This window comes from Scyliorhinus torazame, chromosome 2 (assembly GCF_047496885.1).
Source record: "Scyliorhinus torazame isolate Kashiwa2021f chromosome 2, sScyTor2.1, whole genome shotgun sequence".
Taxonomy (NCBI): domain Eukaryota; kingdom Metazoa; phylum Chordata; class Chondrichthyes; order Carcharhiniformes; family Scyliorhinidae; genus Scyliorhinus; species Scyliorhinus torazame.
The window spans coordinates 342,876,622-342,887,396 of record NC_092708.1 but is presented as its reverse complement, the minus strand read 5'-3'; the positions used below and the strand labels follow the sequence as shown (position 1 = coordinate 342,887,396).

General features: G+C 48.7%; 1 pseudogene; it reads left to right on the top strand.

Annotated features, from left to right (window-relative positions):
* The first annotated feature begins 9,226 nt into the window (after positions 1-9,226).
* LOC140407484 (nucleosome assembly protein 1-like 1-A) lies at positions 9,227-10,124 on the top strand (annotated as a pseudogene).
* Positions 10,125-10,775: the final 651 nt, after the last annotated feature.

Genomic DNA, 10,775 nt, shown 5'->3' with positions numbered 1-10,775 from the left:
AAGTCACCACTTCTCGCCTTGCAACAGTTCCGTCTGCCATCGCTCAAATTCTCAAACCCCTTCCCCCACAAATCACTGGCTGATATCTCGCATCCTCCCCATATCCGATCTTTGTGCTTTTTTTCAATCAGAATTTTGGCACCCACCAGCACAACCCCTTCCTGTCCAGGTGCGGTGCCCACAAATGCCACCTACTATAGACTCCCAACCCATCAAGCGTTTGGCTCACAATGCCCTCTTTTTGTTCCTGCAGGAGAAGATAGCCCATAAGTGGCAAAGATGGGAGGTGGCATGCTAGAGATCTAAGTCCTCATCCCCTTTGAGGTACGGGCCCTGAATTCACGGGGTTGACCAAGGAGAGAGCAGTCATCAACAGCGAGGTTGGTCTGCACTCCACTGCCCCTTCAGCCAGATGACCTGTCTCAAGTGAGTAGTTCATGACACACAAAATGATCCTTTCCTCTCACTGACCACATGTCCACTGTCTCGCAAGATCTCCATCTGATGAGGCCGGGCCATCTGGAGTCATTCACCTCTACCATCCAAGAGACCACCTTGGAAGAGAGCACCGAGGAGATCACCATCGAGGGATCACAGTTATCACTCCCACTTTCCACCAGTGCAGAGTCACACACCTCGGTGGGTGACATTAGTGGACAGGCTTCCAGGGCACAATCTGTTGAGCACGACACAGTTGCTGATGCACATTAGGGAGAGGCAGGAACATCCAAGGGAATCAGAAGTCAGAGGTCTGCTGGATCACAGGATTCATCTGGGCCCCAAGTCAGCTGCTGAGCCTCTGGACAAGGTTCTCCCAGAGCTGATGCAGATGATAGGACACAGCCATGAGATTCAGGAGTGGATGTCAGTGCCACTCCAGCTACTGCAAGGCCGATTGGAGGAGTCGCAAAGGCTGTGGACACAGGAGATGGTGCTGACAATGTGTGGCACTGAGGCCAACACAGCTAGGGTGACGACTGCACTGGAAAACCTGGAGCACGGCACCCATGTCTTGAGTGGTGGTGCCCAAGGCTTGGCTCAGTCTGTGACAATCATGGCTGAGGGCCACAACATGATGCCTCAGTCGATGAGGGACATGTCCCAGACATAGGTGGACATTGCCGAGGCACTGCGGAGCATGGACAAGTCACTGAGGCCCATCGCCGATGGCATTGACACCATGGGGCAGATCATGGGGAACTGCCAGAACTGGCCGAGCCATATGACTCAGAGCCCTCTGGAGCTCACTCCAGCTGCCCCTCCATCCCATGGAGTCCCCTAGAGCCCTAAGGGTACAGCCAGAGAGGAGGAAGCACTGGAGACCAACCCAGGCCCTGCCACCAAAGAGACGACGGCAGTCTCCAGCTCTTCCGAATCTAGACGTAGCAGTAGACTATGAAAGATCAAGAGGATTGAGGAGCACTCAGTGGGCACTGCGGGGTCACTATCTGTAGCTAGGGGGAATGGAAATGTCAAATGTTCACTATTAAAACATGTTACACCTGATACAGGTGAAGCCTTGTCACATTAATCTTCACAGCGGGCCTGCCTGCACCCCAACCCACTTCTGCCCTCCGCTCACTCCTACCCGGATCCCATGCACAGTGGTCCAAGATCAAGCCGCCGATACAGACCCAGTTCAGAGAATGGGCGTGAGCGCGCTGTCTGTGTGAGTGGCGGCTGAGGCACAGGACCAGGCTGCCCCGTCACAGGCAGCTATGTACCAGGCCCAGCTAGACATTGCAACGGCTCTCCAGAGCTCAGCCCAGTCATAACGGGTTATGGCTGAGGGTGTTGTCAGCATTTCCCGGATGCTGGCTGACCTGCACCAGTCCCGGAGGGAGGTGGCATAGTCACTGAGCCCCCTGTGCACTGCCACTCAAAAGCATGAGGCAAACATCCGACAGTTCCAGATCCCGCTGCGTCCATGCGCGTACCTGAGTAGCCGTCACTGGCAAAGTATCCATAAAGTTGAGAGTTGCAACCACTTAATCCGCCATGGAGATGGGTACTCACGGGCAGTGGTAGACAACTGAGAGCGTCAATATGGGCAATCTGCGTACCTGGTCGGTGATGAAACGGATATTCGTACACGGTGAGTAGAAGCGCCCAACAGTGAATTCTGGCTGATGCAATGGGTGGGATTCCCTTAGCTTCCCTAAAAAGGCTGAGCAAGGGCTTGTGATCAGTCACAGTAGAGAAGTGCCTCCCATAAACATATTGGTGGAATTTCTTGATTCCAAATAGTCCATCAAGCCTTCCTTCTCGATTTGGGCATACCGTCATTCAGCGTCCGCCAGGGCCCTCAATGTGAAAGGGATGGAGCGCTCCATGCCGTTGTCCCATCTGTGGGCCAGCACCACCCCGATGCCATAAGGGAGGCATCGCATGTTAGGATTAGTGGCAGGTCAAACTATGGACGCCATAGTTCATGGACCCCTGCAGATCCTGCACCCCTTGCTCTGTGCTCATGGGACAGGAGCAGCTTGATTGCCCGTTTTACATTAAAGGTGGGTTTTGCCAACAGCTTCCTCTGAGTGGCTGTTGTTTATCCCACAAACTAACCTATCCCTCAAGATTTCAAAGAGGGACGGCCTGAACTCGCAATACTCTGCCTGTCGCCTACTCTGTTTAAAGCTGGTTTAACACTCACCTTCTTCCAACCCAAACAGAAATTTTTAAGTTAATTTATTAAATAAAAGAAAGACTAGACTTTAGATAGAAATGAACCCTCAGTCACAAAACTCCCACTTTAGCACTCTAAGCCTCCCTTATGGGCAGCACGGTAGCCTTGTGGATAGCACAATTGCTTCACAGCTCCAGGGTCCCAGGTTCGATTCCGGCTTGGGTCACTGTCTGTGCGGAGTCTGCACATCCTCCCCGTGTGTGCGTGGGTTTCCTCCGGGTGCTCCGGTTTCCTCCCACAGTCCAAAGATATGCGGGTTAGGTGGATTGGCCATGATAAATTGCCCTTAGTGTCCAAAATTGCCCTTAGTGTTGGGTGGGGTTACTGGGTTATGGGGATAGGGTGGCGGTGTTGACCTTGGGTAGGGTGCTCTTTCCAAGAGCCGGTGCAGACTCGATGGGCTGAATGGCCTCCTTCTGCTCTGAAAATTCTATGATAAGGCAGCCCAATGTCAACACTCCAATGCAAAGTCAGCACTGTAAGATGGCTCACTTTCATACTGTCTGACTCTCGCCTTTGAAAACTGGCTTAATCCAATTATCTAATTAACAGGTTGCAACTGCAAGCAGAGCCTGAGTGAACTCTGTTTAAAGCTGGTTTAAAATTCATCTTCTTCTTATCCAAATAGCAACTTTTAGGTTAACTTACTAAATGAAAGAAAGACTGGACTTTAAATAGAAATGAACCCTGAATTAAGCCTTAATCTCCTTCAGTCACAAAACTCCCACTATATAAATAAATACATAAATAAATAAATAATCTTTATTGTCACAAGTCGGCTTACATTAATGTAATGAAGTTACTGTGAAAAGCCCCATTCCGGCGCCTGTTCGGGTACACAGAAGGAGAATTCCGAATTCTCAGCTGGTATGGGAATTGAACCTACGCCTTGTTCTCTATCACAAACGAGCTGTCTAGCCCACTGAGCTAAACCAGCCCCAATAGCACTTAAGGCAGCCTGAAGTCAGCACTCCAGTCCCCCTCGTCAGTGAACCCGGAAGCGATTAGAGCGTCCCATACACATTGGCCCTTGTGCACAGGTTGTGCGGCCTCCCGTGCCTGCCCAGGCCCCATATCCTGCCAATCCTCACCCTCCCTTGCATTCAACTCATCGGACGAGGCCTGCCTTTCATCCCCCTCCTTAAGCATGACCCCCTCAGCTGTGTGATGCTGTGCAGGACGATGTGGGAGAACCTTCTGGCGTTATACTGGAGGGCCCCCCCCAGAGCCCTCTGCAAGCCTGAACTGCATCTTCAGGATGTTGAAGGACCGCTCAATCACACCCCTGATTGCGGCATCCGCGTCATTGTAGGGGGCCTCTGCGTCGGTCTGTGGCCTCCAGATAATGGTCAGCAGTCACGACTGTAGTGGATAACTCTGGTCATCCAGGAGCCATCCCCTCAGCTGCGGGTGGTGGGGGTGGGGGGCGGGGGCTGGGGGGCTTCGAAGAGTTCAGGAACCGTCAAGTGTGCCAGGATGAAGGCATCGTGCACACTGCCTGGGTATCGGATGCTGATGAACATGATGCGCAGCTCATTGTCACACACAGCTGCATGCTAATCGAGTGGAACCCCTTTCAGTTTGTGAAGACCAGCATGTCATTGGCCGGTGCTCGTAGGGTGACATGCATCCCGGCGACCACACCCTGGACCAGGTGCATCTCGGTGATGAAGATGAACCCCGCTGCTCGGGCATCCTGGTGGTCTCAGTCCACATGAAATTTCATATACTGCGCGTATAGGGCCTCCATGAACGCGGATGCACCTGTGCACTGAGCACTGTGACATTCCGGACAGGTCCCCACTCGGCATCTGAAAGGACCCTATTGCCTAAACGTTCATGGCGACGGTCACATTGACAGCCACCAGGAGTGGGTGTCCTCCCCATTCCCCAGCAGTGCCAGGTGCGCCATGATCTGGCAGATATGTCACACTGTCCCCCTGCTCAGCCAGAGTGTTCAACGGCATGCCTTGTGTTTCAGGTCCTTGAATGCCAGGTGCTGCCAGTAAACAAGAGACCTCATGCGGCACCTCCCCATCCTCACCAGCTGCCTCCTGTTCCTCTGGGGCTGGGTCCACTGCTGCAGCATCCACCTTGAGCAGCTCCAGCTCGTACAGCCTTAGTGCATCCATCAGGGCTTCAGTGACTAGGATGAAGCCCACCATTCCTGGTTGATTTCTGAAGTCCATTGGCTGCAGGGGGTGAAAGCAAGACCTGTTAGCCTGGTGCATGCCCCCATGCTGAACCAGGTCCACCGGACTACACTGTGGCCCTGGTCTGCACAGCAGCCCCTGTGTCCGCGGGTCCCCCATACCCACACCCACCGCTGGCTGCTCCGCCTGACACTCTGCCCGCTGCAACCCTGGCCCCACTGCTGCCTGGCACCGTGGGGCCTCTGGCCCTGGGGCCCATCCCAGATGCCAGGGGTACGGGTGGCTGGCACCAACTATGCCAGCGATACACTCTGAGGCCCCCGTCTGCCGCCCTCCTGCAAGGGTTACTGTAGCCACCGCCCTTGGGTGGGCTACGTGCTGGGTGGGGTGGGATGGGGTGCGGGGACAGTGGGGTGAGGCAACCATAGACTCGGTGTCACTCTGCATGACCAAGGGTCACCATGGGCGTTCAGTGAGGTGCGCAGCAAGATGGCTTACTTGCAGGCTGTGGCAATGGGGGTCTGTGCCTGGACACCCCGAGGGTCATCCCGACCCCATGGCCCATCCCCTAATCAGCCCCGTCACCCCCCCCCCCCCCGCCCCCGTCAACCCCGCCGACCTCCTTTCTCTCCCTCATTAGCCTCAGCGCCTGTTTTGCCGATTTTTAAAACCACATGTGAAACCTGCGGTCGGTAATTCCCCCCAGCGAAGGCGGAGCATTGCGGAGGCCGTGGAGAATACTGGGTTGGGCCTGATTATGATTGCAAATGGTGTTTACTGTACGCACAGATTGACGCCGCTGTTGAGGCACCGGAGCTCGGCAATTTGACATGCGCTCGGCACCCGCCACGATTTTGGCTTCAGGACCGATTCTCCGCCCAATTGCCTTCCTTGATTTTGGAGTCGGCCCATGGAGAATCCCACCTGTGGTCTCTCCTGAGAGAATCACGTTGCTCGATACTCTCCGGACTTTCTGTCCGCGTCGCTATTCTCTCTGATGGCGAACACGGACTGAAAATCACCCCCTGTGGGTGAATCTGCAGCACTGCAGCAATTCAAGAAGACAGCTCACCATAACCTTCTTGAGATCAACTAGGGATTGTTAATAAATTCTGACCTTGCCAGCCACATGCTCATTCCCTGAAAGTATATTTAAAAAATGGCCGGACCTGGCAGATAAAATTCAATACAGGAAAGTGTGAAGTGTTTCCATTTGGTAAACAGAACAATGAAATAAATATAAAATAAAGGGTTCAGTTTGAAAGAGGGCCCAGGAGCAGAGAGCCCTGGTGGTATATGTGCACAAATCATTGAAAGTAGCAGGGCAGGTTGAGAAATAGGTTAATAAAATAGGCAGCTTCTGGGCTCTATAAATATGGATATAGATTACAAAAGCAAGGAAGTTGTGATAAACCTGTATAAACCTTGTTTGACCTCAATTGGAGTATTGTGTTCAATTGTTGGCACACACTTGAGGAAGGATGTGGAGATGCCGGCGTTGGACTGGGGTGAGCACAGTAAGAAATAAGGATGTGGACATTGGAGAGGGTGCAGAAAATATTCACAAGAATGATTTCCAGGGTTGAGGAACTTCAGTTCTGTGGATAGATTGGGGAAGCAAGAGCTGTTTTCCTTGGAGAAGAAAATATTAAGAGGAGGTTTGATAGAGGTGTTCAAAATTATGAGGGGTTTGAACAGAATGGATAGAAACTGTTTCTGTTGGCAGGATTGAGAACCAGAGGACACTAATTTTAGATGATTGCCAAAAGAAGTAACGGCAATGTGCGGATAAGTTTTTTATGCAGCGAGTTATTGGGATCTGGAATGCACTACCTGAGAGTGTGGCAGATTGAATCCAAGCTTTCAAAAGGTGATTTGATAATTATTTGAAGGGAAAAACACTTGAGGAGTTATTTACACAGGCGGATGAGTGGAATTACGTGAATCTTTCTTTCAGAGAGCTGGTACAGACACGACTGACTGAACAACTTCCTTCTATGCTGAATTCTCTGATTCTACAATTCAGAAGCAGAGAGAGTATCTGTAATATGTCACAGAATACCTTCTTACTGGTATACCATCAGGTGATGTATAGTGGCATCAGCAGAGTGCTTGCATGGACCTTTGGCAGCTCACCATCCTTGATTGTATGAGCAACCATACCTTTCCTCTCTGTGGCAACAAAGAAATATAACAGAAGAGAAAACTGGTGACGAGGGTTGAGGCAGGAAAAATTACTTTAAAAAATTGTTTTTTGTTGACTAAATAGTGGTGAAAGCATTGGAAGCAACAGAAGATTCTCGGGACCAGATTCTCACAGACACAGATATCGGGTGGAGCACTGCCACCGATACTGAAGATTAAAAAAAAAAAATTGTGACTGAAACTATGATTAAGAAGGCCGACAGTCGGGGAAAGTTGAAGTGAGTGGGATCCGGGCTGTAGGACTGCATATGTGGTGAAGCTAAAAGAGCTGCGGGGAACGGAGATGTCAAATTCTGCTGACTCTGCAAGTCAAACTACAAAATGGGGAAAAAAAGTTCAAGTTGCCATTCTTTCCATGAAAATAAGAAGGGAGGAAGTTGGTTGAAGTGTGAACATTAGTAGCTGGGATCTGAAAATGGAAGGAGAAATGGATACCATTGATGCATTTGATGAGGATTATGAGACATGAAATTTAAATGAGGAAAGTTTCCAATTATTTCTCGTGGCAAGTCAGACACGGGAAGACCTAAAGATCACAATATTTCTCAGCTCAGTAGGGTGTAAAAGTTCAACTAGCAAAACCAGGAGATAAATCCCACATTGAATAAATGAAAATCTTAGAGGGGCATTTCTGGCCTCAACCCTTATTGATTGCAGAAAAGGTTTGGTATCCATGTCGTAGCCAGGAAGAAGGTGAAAGCATTTTACAGTTCATAGCGAATTTAAGAAGAATAGCTAAATATGCAGATTTTGTGCATCGGTGCAACATGTGATGATACTCTTTGTGACAGATTGGTTTGTAGACTCCGCAGTGAAGCTCTTCGCGGAAGCTGGTTACTGTAAGTGATTTAACTCGAAACGCTGCTGTGGAATTTGTCACATCTATTGTCATGTGAGAATACCTTTAAGAAATGGGTGTTTTTTTATAGAATAACTGTAGTGGGTGTACCTTTAAGAAATGGGCATTTATTACTGCAGTGATGTCAGAGTGTGGGTGGAGCTGGGCTGTCTGTCAGCTTTTAGTTTCACTTTGAGAAAAAGCTTGGGTGTGTCTGTGTTTTTTTGGTTTCATTTCAGTGTTGGAGCTGCAGTCAGCCACAGAATATGTAATGTTGTTCTCTCTGCCATGTAAAGACTATCTCTTGATCATTTGGTGAATTCAGAGTTATAACTGTTCTCAGTAGTGAATTTAAACCTGATGTGCTTCTGTTAAAAGGTTTTTTAAAGTCTTATGAATGTTAAAAGGACAGCTTAAGGATTACTTAGTGTTGTATTCTTTGGGGATTGTATTTGAATTAATGGTTGTTAAGATGTTCATTGTATGTTTTAAAAAGGTTAACTTGAGTTCATAGAATAAGCATTGTTTTGCTTAAAAAAATACTTTCCAATTTCTGCTGTACCACATCTGTAGAGTGGGCCATGTGCTCCCCATATCACAATCTAGTAAAAGTCGTGGGTTAGGTGAACTCCATGATACACTTTGGGGTTCTCTAAACCCTGGCCCATAACACTATGGAGATAGCAACAAGTGAAGCTTCACAAATATGGGCTGAAGCGAAGATCCACATAATGGACACTACAATGAACATTTAGAGAACCTAGTGGCGTGGTCCATTTTAAACCATCATCCAGGGCCACCATCCTGTGGCAGAAATGTGGCAATGGGCCTACAGTGGACCGCGTCAGATCAGTCGTCGCAGTTGATGAGATGTCTCTGGAAAAACAGTTCTTCATCGATCTCATTACAACCAAGGACCAGAAGAGTTCGACCCAGAAAGATGAAGACATAATCTCAAAAAATGATGATGTTAGCAAGAGAAAAACGGATGTCATCAAAACCAGATGGGAAACGATGGTGATCTTGAATGACTCATTAGTATGCTGTGACCTTGACATTGGAATGAGGGCCAACCTCCTCAGTCGATCTGCTTTGAACACGCAGCCGAAAGTCGCTGATTGACTGGGACCACCCGTACGCTTCGGTAAGAAGAAGATTGAGAAGTTGGGTGAATGTGAGGTTGAGCTAGCCATGCACGGCTCAACGTACATGCTACCGTTTTATATGAAAATCAAATCCATCATAGGAGTGGATGCATGTGAATCCCTGAACCTAGTTTAGCGGCTGCAGCTGTACGTTCCAGAATACCGGTGGCAAGCCGAACCCTACAAATCCCAACAAGATATGATAGTGCATTCATTCGATGAGAATTCAGCAGAAATCCAGGCAGAGGACGACAAATCAGATGAAGAGCCGGAAGAGCCAAAGAACATTCCTCAATTCTGGTTAACAGCCTTCAAGAAGATGTACGTACTCAGTGGCATGGTACAGGAGCATGATGAGCCTGTATCAAAGCATCTACAAGATGTGAATGTTAAATGTTCAGAGCGTGAAAAGCTGAGGAGCTTCACTCTGGAGTTTAAATTCAAGCCTAATGAGTACTTTACAAATTAAGCGATTACGAAAGAATACCAGATGGAATAGCGGCCCGATGAGCGTGGATCTTCATTCCCTGATTAACTAGAAATTATAGGGTGCACAGGATGCCAGATCGACTGGAAGAAAGGGAAAAATGTTATGTTGAAAACAATTAAAACTAAGCTGAAGCTCAAGGGTCGGAGTACTCGCAAAACAGTTACAAAAACTGTACCAAATGACTCATTCTTTAATTTTATTCTGTCCTCCTGAAGTTCCACAGCATGGAATGCTAAATAAACGTTTGGCACCAAAACTCGATGCTGACTTTGAGATTGGCTGCCTTCTGCGCGAACACATAATTCCATGTCCAATGTTGTATTTTACAGGTGAAATTATTGCTGACTCTGATGATGAATACGAAGACATTGATGATGAGCACGAAGATATTGATGATGAGTACGAAGATATTGATGATGAGTACAATGATATTAACTCCGATGATGCCGAAAATGACGAGTCCAAGAGTGAGTCAGGGGAGGGTGATGAGAAACTGCTTGTAAGATGGTTTCGAGGACGTGATGAAGTGATAGCACTGGACATAAAACCAATGGTGGAGACGCTGTCTCCAGAGGCACATGTGAATCATCTCAGGCCTCTGAAATAGTTCTGGTAATCAACTCACTGCTGCTCGAGGTAACTTCACCGGAAGATGAGTTAGAGGAGCTGATGGCCATATCGCTATGTAAAAATAATAATTAATCTTTATTTGTGTCGCAAGTAGGCTTATATTAACATTACAATGAATTTCCTGTGAAAATCCCCTGGTCACCACATTCCGCCGCCTGTTCGGTATACTGAGGGAGAATTCAGAATGTCCAATTCACCTAACAAGCACACTTTGCAGGATTTGTGGGAGGAAACCAGAGCACCCGGAGGAAACCCACACAAAAATGGGGAGAACATGCAGACTCTGCACAGACAGTAACCCAAGCCGGGAATCAAACCTGGGTCCCTGGTGCTGTGAAGCAACTGTGCTAACCACTGTGCTACCGTGCTGCCCACCTCGTAGTTCATCGGATCACACATATATACTAGAGCAAGACAGGATGATCCATCGCCTTGATCGTCAGGGCCAGAGAGCGTTTGTATCGTAATTTCCAGGGATGAGGAGCCATTAATCGTTGACTGAGCAAGCCAAGAAGGGACAACACCTGATGTTAGAGACGTGACTTCCTCCCAGGCACAAGAAAGTGAGGGCCTGCAACCTTCAGATGAGGGCGCAGAATTGGACGTGGCTACACAATCCCTTGCAGGC